We start from the raw sequence: 12,511 nt of genomic DNA, 5'->3' as shown, positions 1-12,511 counted from the left end.
AAAAATGAAAGTTTCCCTACAAAAACAATGAATGTCATTGTCTTACAAATCTTGGCAATGTTCACAACAATGAAAAACTACTAATTTGTCATGCTCAAGGATTATCTTTTGGATGAAGTATTGAAATGCTACAGTGCAACAAGTCAGGTCTGTAGCTACTAATACAGCCAAGGTGGAAAAATGTCATGCACAAACACATTTATGCCTCAGTAGAAATAAAAAAAATATCATTAACCCAGAGTCAAGAAGGGAAAGTCAGACATATTTGCTCTGTGCTACATTGCAAGTACTGCACATTTTGCCTGCATTCAAATGAAATGCACAACTTCCTGCTGTAGGTCAGTCAAAAAGTAGTTTAAATGTCTTAGTTTTGACACCTCGGGAAGAATGTGAGAAGACTGTGGTGGATGGTCTGTCAGCACTCGGACTAAAAATTGGAAGCCTTAAAACATGTAGTTCCATTTATTTCGTTGAGCATTTATGACCATCATTGAAAAGGTAAGAGGTGCCCCCGAGAACTCGGTGTAGACTAATTCAAGTAAAAAATTAAAATGGGTTCCAGGAGTTGTGCAAGATGCCTGTGACTGGCACTACTGCCATTCAGTTAAGATGGAAGTTAAAAAAAAAAATATTTCCTTATGTCTATCTTGATTCATAAAAAGGAGAGTTTAAGTGGATTCTAGGGGGATAAAATCTCCAAGATCACCTTTCAGCTGCTGGTACATTGAGATATAATAACTATAACCCCTTAATTATTTCTGTTGCATTAAAATAGTCTGCATACAAAAATATAATGAAATAACTGTGGTGCAGTGGCAACCATAATTTATTTATTCTTTTTGTCGACCAGGTTAGTCCCAGTAAACCAAAGGCCTCTCTTTGGGGGAGACCTGAGGTGTATCCTTAATGACTAGGGGAAATTTGGCCAAAACACATGGGAAGATCAAGATCCGCTACTGTTTTTGATAAGTGCCATGTTTTACAACCACCTGTGCTACCACCAACTCAGACAGATGTGGCTTCAGTTTAACATCACATCTGAAGGATGGCACACCCAGAAATACATCAGCCACCTTAACTTGCATTGTCAGTACTGGAAAATTAATCTAAATACCTTGGATAAAAACGGAACCCACATCATTCTGCACCAAAGGCTTATGTAATGTCTGTTAGGCAGCTGAGACTGCAAATAAACATGTTAGCTTTCCAGCCCCCTCCAAGGAAACCGCACTGAGAAAGACAAACATTGTACCAAGAAAATAAAGCAATGTGAACAGCTTTGTACTCTATTCCTGGTTTTCTGAAATAATACCAGTAAAATTATTTGTATCTGAAAGTTTTGGGGTAGCTTATTTGGTCAAACATTCTCGACAAAGAAAAAGTAGTGGGGAGAGGAGTAAAATCAGGAACAATTGTTAAATATTCTAATTCACTTACAAAGTTAATAAAACAGTACACTTTGCATCTATATGCATTTTTTCATAGGTAAGTACTAGGCTATTGGCCCTAGGGCCTATATAAGCCTAGTCAAAAGAATTATTTTCTTGTGCCACTATCGAGTAGAGCAACAGAAGTAATCCCCGGGGTGAATTAAGAAGTATAAAACTCTGCTTGGCATTACTGACCAACTTTAATTATGACAGTTACTATTAATTGAAAAATATTATGAGGGACAGGACAAACATTTGAAAGAAAATCCAGGGACATTTTGCAATAATAACTGTTGAAATGTATGGGTAGCACTCAAAAGTGAATGTCTGGTAACAGGTTACTAGGATGTGAATATTTTTTTTGGATGTGCAGGGTTTTAAATGTTGCACTTATGATTTTTTCAATGTTGTACTATGAACAAGTCTTAGCAGAAGACTGTGTAATTAAAATAATAGTTGTGATTTTAATTATGGATATAATTAAAACTACATATCTTTAAATTCTTAAGCTGAGGCTTCTTCATTTTCTGATGGTTTAATATGGTTTGACATTATCATATCGTCCATAACACAAACCAGCAAAAGAATGAACGAAACTAAAGCCATAGTCAACTTTACATCTTTAAAATGTGGAACATTGTATTATCTCCCATAAGGTGGAAGAAATGGTCAACATTTGTATCCTTTACAAACTAGGGAGTGAGCTCACGGCATGGTTAAAATATTACTGCTTGCTACTTTTATGAAATAAAATAAAGCTCTTAAAAACATTCGTGACAAACTGTAGAAATAACTCAAGTTGCAAAAGTTCATGCCTCCATATTGACAAGTCAAACAACCCCCCCACCCCAAAAGTCAACTCCAGTCAGCATCTGGCAATCGAGCAATAAAGGTCAGAGTAGGCTTGCAACATCATGAGTACCATATCACCCATAACACCAAAAAGCAAAATAAAGTGCAGCCATAGTCAACCTTCTGTATTCAAAATTAGAATACATTATCTTGTAATAAATGTGTCACTATTTGTCCATCTGTTGCACATTGACAATGGTGCAAGCTCAAGTGAATAAATAAATTCATAAATAATGGCCCAAAAATGTATCTTAGCTTGTTGATGTCAGAAATGCACAGAGCAACTCTCCTGTGCCATCTCAACTTCTTAGCTCAAGAATCTGAAACAAGTTATAAAATCAGGAACAGCTTTTAAACATTTCTCTTATGTACTTAAGTCAATAGAATAACTAGCTTTACATTATCAAGAATTTTCCGAAGACTACAAAATTTGAAATTTGCTTGGCTGTCATTATTTAGTGACTGTAGTCTACAGTAATGTGACCAAATACCTCCCAGTTTCTTTTATGTATTTGTTAACCAGGTAAAGCCAGTGAGCAAAGTGTTCCTTATCTGGGGTGACCTGGGAGCACTGTCTGGTTAAGTGACTTGCACAAAGTAGGTAATTGGAGGTGAAAAGATTCAAACCTTGTACCTTTGACTACAGGAAGCTTTTTGTTAACATAAATGCCAGGCAATTTCATATTACTTAAAATATTTAAAGAACAGTAAGTGTTGTATGGATGTGAACAATAAAAACTATGAAACTTGGACAGCTAACCTCCGTGATTTACCAGAAAAAAAAGTCAGGGTGAGGGGATAAATTGGCAACATCAATGATGTTCTTCAAAATCAGGGACATATGAGAGTCAAGCTACTCTACTCTAATTCACTTAAAAAGTTAACAGAGCAGCATGCATTTTATGAGCATTTAAAACACAAAACCTATAAAACATTTAATAATTGGTATTACTGGCTGATTATAAACGTTAGTGATTTATCAGAAATTAAGACATGAGTGAAGGTCTGGCAGATAGTGCAGAAGGTTAATGCTCTAAACTCTTAGTTGCTTTCAGTAGTCAGTGGTACAAGGTTTCTACCTCCATTTGCTTAACTATGTGACGTTGAGTAAGTCTCTTAACCAAACGGTGTTCCTGGGTTGGCCTTTGCCTCATTTAAATGACAGACAAATAAAAAGAACATACATATGAGGCTAAGCACATGTGCAGTTTCTGAACAATGTGAGCAGAGCCAGATCATGGTGAAATGGCACCCTAAGTAGAGTACTAGACCAACCCCCTCCCCCCGGCCATATCAATATCTCATTACTTGGCTGTCTTTCCCCAGTTAAAATAAACACTGTTGAAAACTGTCTGCATGTATACTATTTTCTTCTTTACTTTTACAATGATCACAGTGATTTGGATTAAATTTAAAACTTTTTATTAGAAGATGTTACAGTAAAAACACTGACAGCCATTTGATGAACAAAACACTGTCACACTGAAAACAGCATGAACAACAGTAAATTTCTCTTCCTTTGAAACCTACATTCAGTGAAATGTCACTGACTTCCTTTGTCTTGTGTGATTAGGTCCAGTATGTGAGGAAGCATGTGGTAGTGGAAACTGCCCTTAGCCATCCCATAAGAAGGTAGAACTACTGTTGCCTGAGCCAGAAGGGGAGTCACCACAATGATCTTTGGTGAAGCTTTCTGAATCTTCGGAATGACCTTGGAAATTAGTGGAAAGTGTGGAAAAGCATAAGGGAACATTCCCAACCATGGGAATGAAAAAAAAACACCTGTTTTCTAGGCATTCCTGCAAGGAATTCTGGTGCAGAATTTGGTTGTTTTAAAAACAGATGAATAATTCTGTCGGAGGTGTTCCCCACAAATGGGTCAAATTCTGTAAGACTCCCATGTTCATTTTCCATTAGTGAGAGTCTGTACTGATCCTACTCAGCTTGTCAGACACGCAAGATTTAATTTGGAAGAATGTATGAAACTTGGAGGATTAAACCATGCTTCACAGTGACTTCCCAAGCTACCATAGCTAGCCTGCATAGAGTGCAAGGCATGGTGCCCCATTTTTATGTACTATATCACTATGGTGGTGTCTTTAAACACCTGCAGAGGACCACAGATGCTGAAGAGATTCTGTGGCATATGTTACAGCGAACACCTTTCACATTTATGTGCTTTGGTATGTTTTTTGTTCCAAAGACCCTGCACTTTTACCCCCTCCCCCCCAATTGAAACAGCCCTAGAAACAAAACCCAGTGTGTCTGTTCTAACTGACTGAACAGGAGTTGGAAGACAGAATGAGAGACATTGATCCAGGAAAATATGTTTCCTCCATCAAAGCAGTTATGTGTTTGCAAAACTAAAGATTGGAATTAAAAATTCCAAAGGATAACAATGTTGAATCCATACAGTTTTTAAGAACCATTGGGTTTTTTCTCATGTGTTACCTGGCAAGTGGAATCATGAGAATTATGGATGCCACTATCCCTTGAATATTGAGATATTCTGTCGGTTAAGTTTAAGACTGACTGAAAAAAAACTTGTGAAGATTTTGAGAGCCAAGTTCTTTTTCTTCTGAGTTAGGGATGTTTTGCAGAGAAGAATCTAAACAGCATCCTAGAAAAAAACTATCTTGTGAGAAGGAAACGAGGAGGATGTTTAACTGTTGAACTTAAAACCCAGGCTGAGAAGGAGATTTGTAACCCATGTAAAGGGCTCCTGACACCAGGGAAAAGACTGCAGAGGTAAGCAAGTCATCTAAAAAAATGTGAATGTCCTGGAATGAGCTATCACTGGAGCCTAGACAAACACCCTTGGAGCTGTAGATAACCCAAAGGGTAATGTAGAAAACTGAGAATGTAACCTAGACAAAGAAAAGCTGAGGAAAGGTCTGAATTATTTTGTAATGGTAATAGAATGATAAGCACCATCCAAAGAGGAAATGATGGATAACAGGCCTTGTAAGGTCAACATATTGAACTTTAGCAATTTCACAAATAAGATGAGAAAGGAGAGGTCAGGAAATGGTCTCCTGATTGCATCCTCCTTGAGCACCAGAAACATTCTTGAATAGAATCTCTTCCCCATCCAGTTTTGGGGCACAGGTTCTGTGACCTCCAATGAAAGCAAATTATTTGGAACCAGTAGAAACAATTCTGTCTGGGTTGGTGGTTGAGGAGGAATACCCCAAAAAGGGGGGAAAGTTTTCACAGTGCCATTTGTAATCCTCCTAAACTATTCTCAGAACCCATTTGTCTGAGATAGTCTGATGTCAAAGGAAAAGCTTGAGAACCAGTCTCTGCTACAGATTTAAGGAAGTGGTAGAAGGGGGGGGGTGCTGCTGTAGTCATTCTGAAGTGGTGGCCTGCCCCTTTTTCTGAATGGATCCTTCTGTTTATTTGATACCTCCTGCCACTTTTTCTTACAGTCGTAAGTGCCAGAGGCATGTTAGGTCTGCTTGTTTTTGCTTTTTAAAAAAAAGAACCAATTCAGTTAGTAGATTTAAGGAAAGAAGTTTGAAAAATCTTAGTAACCCCTGAATCATTTTGCTTCTTTCATCAAACTATTGAGTACTTGAGTAGCAGAAGGACCAAACAAAACCACCTTATCCAAAAGAGAATTCAAAATTTGTGATTCAAACTTCTCTAAAAACTTCTGATTATGTTTCCAGGCAAAATATAATCACAGTAGTGAAAGCTGCATTCCTGAACACAAGGTCAGCACAGTCATACAGATTAATTAAAGAATGTTTCTACACTTAAAGACTAGCAATAATAGGATTTGTAAAGAACTTGCTTTCTGAATGAAAAAGTGATAGAAAAATTCCTCAAACTGTTAACACAAGCCAACAAGTGCTTTAACATGCAAGTCTTGTTCAAAATACAGAAGGCTGAAATGTAAGAAGAAAAAAAATCTTTTCAAACCTGTCAAGAGGTTTTACCATCCTTGTCAAAAGGAGGATTAGCATTGACCAAAAACTTGTTGGCAGTTGGAGAGGAAATAGAAATAGCCGACAAGTCAGACCTGAGATGAGAAAAATACTTGTTAGACTGGGGGACTTAATGAAGTCTATCTGCCTTTTTAGGGAATGAATATACCCTTTAATAATCCTGATAGTCAAAGTCAAAAGCATCCTCCAAGGCTGGCCTAATAGGAGGTAGATAAATCTGTGTGACGTATCCACTTCCAACATGTCATAATATCTCTTCAAAGAATAAGGTATATCCATCTGTTCTCAATTAAATAAGTTATTCATTCTATCCATGGTGGCAGTAGAGTACACCAAGATGGTCATGGGAAAACCAGTGAGTGGTCTGAGGAACAAGGTGTGGCCACCACATATTCACCCACCAATGACTGAAGCACTGAGCCCATTGTGTCATCAAGGGCTCCCTAGTAATTTTCTTTTTTGAGTGCAGCAGAAGGAGGAATAAAACTGACCAATGTTTCCATGTTTCTACAGAAAGAGAGACCCGTTCACCATTAAGTGCTGGAAGGAGTTGATCTGATGGAAAACTGTCATTAGTTTTCACAAGCACTGCACACACTTAGTTATGTTCAACAGTGCTAATAAATCTCAAAAGTGAATGCACAAACAGTGTAGTTTTCTGCCAAAATACACAGGAATACCTTATGTCCAGGTAAGCACATCTTGAATGAGCCAGTCAGAAGGTAATTTGGCACAGATACACAAGAATTAACACACTTACTTTACCAACAAAGAAAACAGCTTAAAAGACTGGCCTTGGGGATGTACAACTCTCAGAAAAAGGAGAGTTCAGCCTTTCCACAGAGGACATAAAAATCCATCTGGAGTTAGAGAGACTTGAACTGGAGGCCAGACAGTTGGAAACAGAATAGCAGAAAGACTGTGGTGTTTAGAGGCTGAAGAAAACGAGAGGCAGAGGCAGCATGAAAAAGAGATGTTGACTCTTTGCCAGGGTCATGGAGGTAATGGGGAAGGGAGTAACTGAACCCAAGAAGCAATAAAGGTCAATACATTTTTTCTACAATTTACAGAGGGTGATAATTTTGATAGTTTTATTCATATGTTTGAAAGAGTATGTAAATAGTATAATGGTGGCCAAGGGCTCTGGGTACAGTTTCTGACCCCCTTACTCCATGGTTAAGCTGGAACTGCTATTTCTAAATTGTCTGATACTGATTCTTTTTCTTTCGGCTGTTCCCATTAGGGGTCGCCACAGTGGATCATCTGATTCCATTTCTTCCTCTCCTCTGCTTCTTGCTCTGTCACACCAACCACCTGCATGTCCTCTCTCACCACATCCGTAAACCTTATCTTAGGCCTTCCTCTTACCTGGCAGTTCCATCCTCAGCATCATTTTCCCAATGTACCTAGAATCTCTCCTCAGCACATGTCCAAACCAATGCAATCTCGCCTGTCTGGCTTTGTCTCTAAACCATCCAACCTTGGCTGACCCATTAATATACTTATTCCTAATCCTGTCCACCCTTGTCACACCCAGTTTAAATCTTAACATCTTTAACTCTGCCACGTTCAGCTCTGACTCCTGCCTTTTTGTCAGTGCCACCGTCTCCAACCCATATAACATAGCTGGTCTCACTACCCTCTTATAGACCTTCCCTTTCACTCTTACTGGTACCCTTCTGTCACAAATCACTCCTGACACTCTTGTCCATCCGCTCCATGCTGCCTATACTCTCGTCTTCACCTCTCTTCCACACTCGCCATTACTCTAAACTGTTGATGGCAAGTATTTCAACTCATCCACCTTTGCCAACTCTACTCCCTGCATCTTCACCATTCCTCAATCTTCCCTCTCATTCACACACACATTCTATCTTAGTCCTGCTGACCTTCATCCCTCTCCTCTCTAGAGCCTATCTCCACCTCTTCAGGGTCTCCTCAACCTGTTCCCTATTCTCACTACAGATCACAATGTCATCTGCAAACATCATAGTCCCTGGGGACTCCTGTCTGATCCCGTCTGTCAACATGTCCATCACCATTGCAAATAAGAAAGGGCTCAGAGCTGATCCTTGTAATCCCACCTCCACCTTAAATGCATCCATTACTCTCACTGCAGACCTCACCATTGTCACAGTATGCATACATATCCTTTACCACTCTTACATACTTCTCTGCCACTCCTGACTTCCTCATACAATACCACAACTCCTCTCTAGGCACCCTGTCATATGCTTTCTCTAAGTCCACAAAGATGCAGTGCAACTCCTAAATTTCTCTGTACTTCTCCATCAACACCTTCAGAGCAAAGTAGCAAGCATCGCATCTGTTGTGCTCTTTATTGGCATGAAACTATATTGTTAATCATCACCTCCCTTCTTAACCTAGTTTCCACTACTCTTTCCCATAACTTCATACTGTAACTGATCAGTTTTATCCCTCTGTAGTTACTACAGCTCTGCACATCACCCTTATTAAAAATCGGTACAAAACACTTTTTCTGCATTCCTCATGCATCCTCTCACTTTCCAGTATTTTATTAAACAATCTGGTTAAAAACTCCACTGCCATTTCTCCTAAACACCTCCATGCTTCCACAGGTATGTCATCTGGACCAACAGCCTTTCCATTCTTCATCCTCTTCATAGCTATCCTTACTTCCTCCTTGCTAATTTGTTGCACTTCCGGATTCACTATCCCCACATCATCCAAACTTCTCTCTCTCTCATTCTTTTCCTCAGCCCCTCAGAGTACTCTTTTCACCTGCTCAACACACTCTCCTCGCTTGTGAGTACATTTCCCTCATTATATTTTATCACTCTTACCTGCTGCACATCTTTCCCAGCTCAGTCCCTCTGTCTAGCCAATTGGTACAGGTCCTTTTCTCCCTCCTTAGTGTCCAACCTTTCATACAACTCTCCATACGCATTATCCTTAGCCTTCGCTACCTCTCTCTTTGCCATGCACCTCATCTCATGCTCCTGTCTATTTTCTTCATCTCTCTGACAATCCTACTTCTTTGCCAACCTCTTTCTTTGTATACTCTCCTGTACTTCCCCATTCCACCACCAGGTCTCCTCGCCCTCCTTGGGAAACTAAGCATGTCATCTCCAATAACATATACTGTGCCTCTATAAAATGGTACAAGCATTTTGTGGATGACATTTTTTGCTGTGGCAAGGTACAGAAGAACGGTTAATGGAATGTGTGCAGTGCATAAATGGCTTGAATGTTTTTTTGAAATTTACATACAAGTATTCACCTGATGAGATTGAGTTCTTAGATGTTAAGGTGAGTAAGGATGATTTGCATTGTGTTTCTGCCACTCTGTACAGGAAGAGTGTAAGGAGGAATAACATACTACGTAATGGTAGCATGCACCCTAACCATAACAAGCTTAATGTATTGAGGGCAAATATTTTGCACAATGCGCTTATACAGTGATGATGCCAACATATCATTAGCTCTGGCTACACTTAAGGAAGAATTTATGGAAAGGGGCTATAAATGCAATGTTATTGATTTTCAGATCAGTGAAGCCTAGTAGGAGAGACAGGAGATGTAGACCCTATTTTGTTAACATTCCATCTAATGCTCAGACTACTGATGTAATTGGTGTGAATACTCTAACTAGTACCAGAACTGATAATGATGTGAGAATTAGGATGCCTTTGACATTTGCAAGTAATATTCACATGGTCTGTGACATAATTAGAAATAATTGGGATATCCTTTTGACAGTTCAGGAACTGAAAGGAGTGATAGGTAATCAACCAGGTTTCACATTAAGAAACAAGTCCCTTAAGAACCAGCTATGTTACAGGCCTCTATGCCCCCATAGTTATATACAGCCTGAAAGATTTTGGACTTATGCCTGTAGGAGATGTATGGCTTGTGTATGCATACACGTTGGTGGGTATTTTTTTTTTACATCCACAGCTTGGATTTGAGATAGAACTTTTTATGCTGACTGTCAGACTAAAAATGTTGTTTACTTCTATTTTTGTATTGAATGTTTCTCGTTCTACATAGGTAAGACCAATAGAGTATTTAAAGATAGACTCCTTGAACAACTCAGAGACATTAGGAATGCTAAAGAGACTAGTGCTCTGGCCATGCATGTGGCCAAAGAAGGGTCTAGACACAAATTTAAGTTTTTAGTATTGGAGATTCTATATAGTAACATGAGAGGTGGGGATCTCCGCAATAAAACTGAAGCTGTTGAGCAGAAATGGATCATACGTTTTCAGGCTGATAAGCCCCCAGGTTTAAATAGCAAAGTTTCCTTGAAACCATTTCTTAAAGCTAGAGCCCTTAAACATTGAAAGGATCTAGATATTACTGTTGATTTTATGTGTCTTTTTAACATGTCTAAATATTTTTGCTATCACAGCGTTCTATTTTTATTTACATATATTATTCATAGAAGTTTATTTATATGGTTGTATGATTATATGTAATTTATATGATATTGTTCTCATTTCAATATAGTATTGTGGTGGTGTTTTTTAACTTGTTTTTTTAATATGTTTTATATATAGGTAAGCTGTTCAAAGACACTATGAGATGAATGGGTTAATTTTGATTGTTAGCTAGCATAATTCTAATTGTTGCTTAGTATTTAAATAGCTATGTCATTATGATGGTGTTTTAGTATTGTATGGTCTGATGAAGCAGAGAATATCCGTGAAAGCGCTAACCCTGTCTTATTGGAATTAAAGGTGTGCTGTGTGGAAAAATTGTGCTTCTTTTTTACTTATCTACTTGATGTTTTTCGTCTCACATTGCTGCAGTCATAACCTGTGGGTAGTCCGCTGTCCTCGATCGGCCCGAATACCAAAGAGCTGGGCAGGCGTCGGTCATTGTCGCCTAGAGCTGACGTCAGTACGTAGTAGTACATAAGCGCATGACCGATGCCATATCCTCAGTCTTTCTTGCCGCGTGGTCCGAAGCAGAAGCAGCGTTTGCAAGTGCCGTTCGGCATTCTGAAATTTTCATTTATCGAGTTTCAGACCGAAGACCAAGTTGGGCTAAGTACCCCGTTGGGGAAATCTTTGTCTTTTCTTGCCTCAGTTATCCGGATGTCAGAAAAAGTTAATAATTGCATTTCTTGTGGGAAACAGATACCTCATAAGGATTTTCATTCTTTCTGTATTCCTTGCTTAGGGCCTGAGCACGACGTGGTCGGGTGTCGCTTTTGTGCTAGATTTAACAAGTGCACCATTAAACGGAGATTAGACTGTGCCAGGCTTGTTTTCGGTAAAAGGTGTAACTATAACATGCCGTCGGATCCTCCGGCCGCTACCGCTAAAAAGCGCAAAGATAAATCTTTGAAGTCTAAACCAGATGAGTCGTCCGTTGCGGACGCCGGTTCTACGGTGCCTCCGGTTGAATCTGTGGATCCTGCCAAGGGTTTGGCTGAATCCCATGGGGAACCTTTACTTTTACAGGAATTGGCCTCCCAGGAGGTAGGCCCGGCTGAAGGTGCTTCTCAGGTGTCTGTAGTTCCATCTTTACAGAAGGTTATTAGGCCTTCTACTTCAGTGGCTAAAGCCCATGCTAAGGCCAAACCTTGTCATGTTGGCCCTGGTCATAGTTCTAGCTCTCCAGCCCCTGTTCCTAAAAAGCATATGTTAAAAATGGCTGAGGACTTGATTACTTTGATCAGGGGTTCTATGCCCCCCCCAGAGAAGAGGCCTAGGGTGGAGGCAGATTTAGAGGGGATGGATCATTCCTCAGACTACTCTGATTCCTCAGCTGAAGAAATTCAGGAATTCCCTTCTTATTTAGATTTGGATGCAGAGGACTCCTGTCCTTCTGCTTCTCCTCCAGAGGATTTTTCTTTTTCTGAGACTTTACATTCCATGAGGGAGCATTTCAAGTGGGAAGGTCAGGATTTTTCGGATTCTCGGAAACGGCTCAGGGAATTTTTGATGTGAGAGTGTTCAATCTCGCCTTTGTTCTTACACATGGGTTCGGAGCCGATCCTCGGCTCCGTGCCGGCCGACTGCAAGCTCTGCATCGAGAAGAAGCTCGAGGACATCTAATACCCACAATCCCCCTCTGCCTTTACCTCAGATCTAGTTTGCCGCTGCTGCATACGCATCGCTGGGGACTAGCTCGAGGCTTTTACAGATAAGAATTTATCTTTCTGTTTAAACTTTTCAAAAAAATTTTTCTTAAATATAGTCTATGAATAGTTAGAGTAGGTGTGTGAGTGGACTTTGATATCTCGGTTCCTTAGATTAGTTACTTAGTTAACTAAAGGGTACAGAG

This window comes from Protopterus annectens, chromosome 1.part2, assembly GCF_019279795.1.
Source record: "Protopterus annectens isolate FY-2018-M chromosome 1.part2, PAN1.0, whole genome shotgun sequence".
NCBI lineage: Eukaryota > Metazoa > Chordata > Ceratodontiformes > Protopteridae > Protopterus > Protopterus annectens.
The sequence above is the reverse complement of the archived record's forward strand: the minus strand, read 5'-3'. Positions refer to the sequence as shown.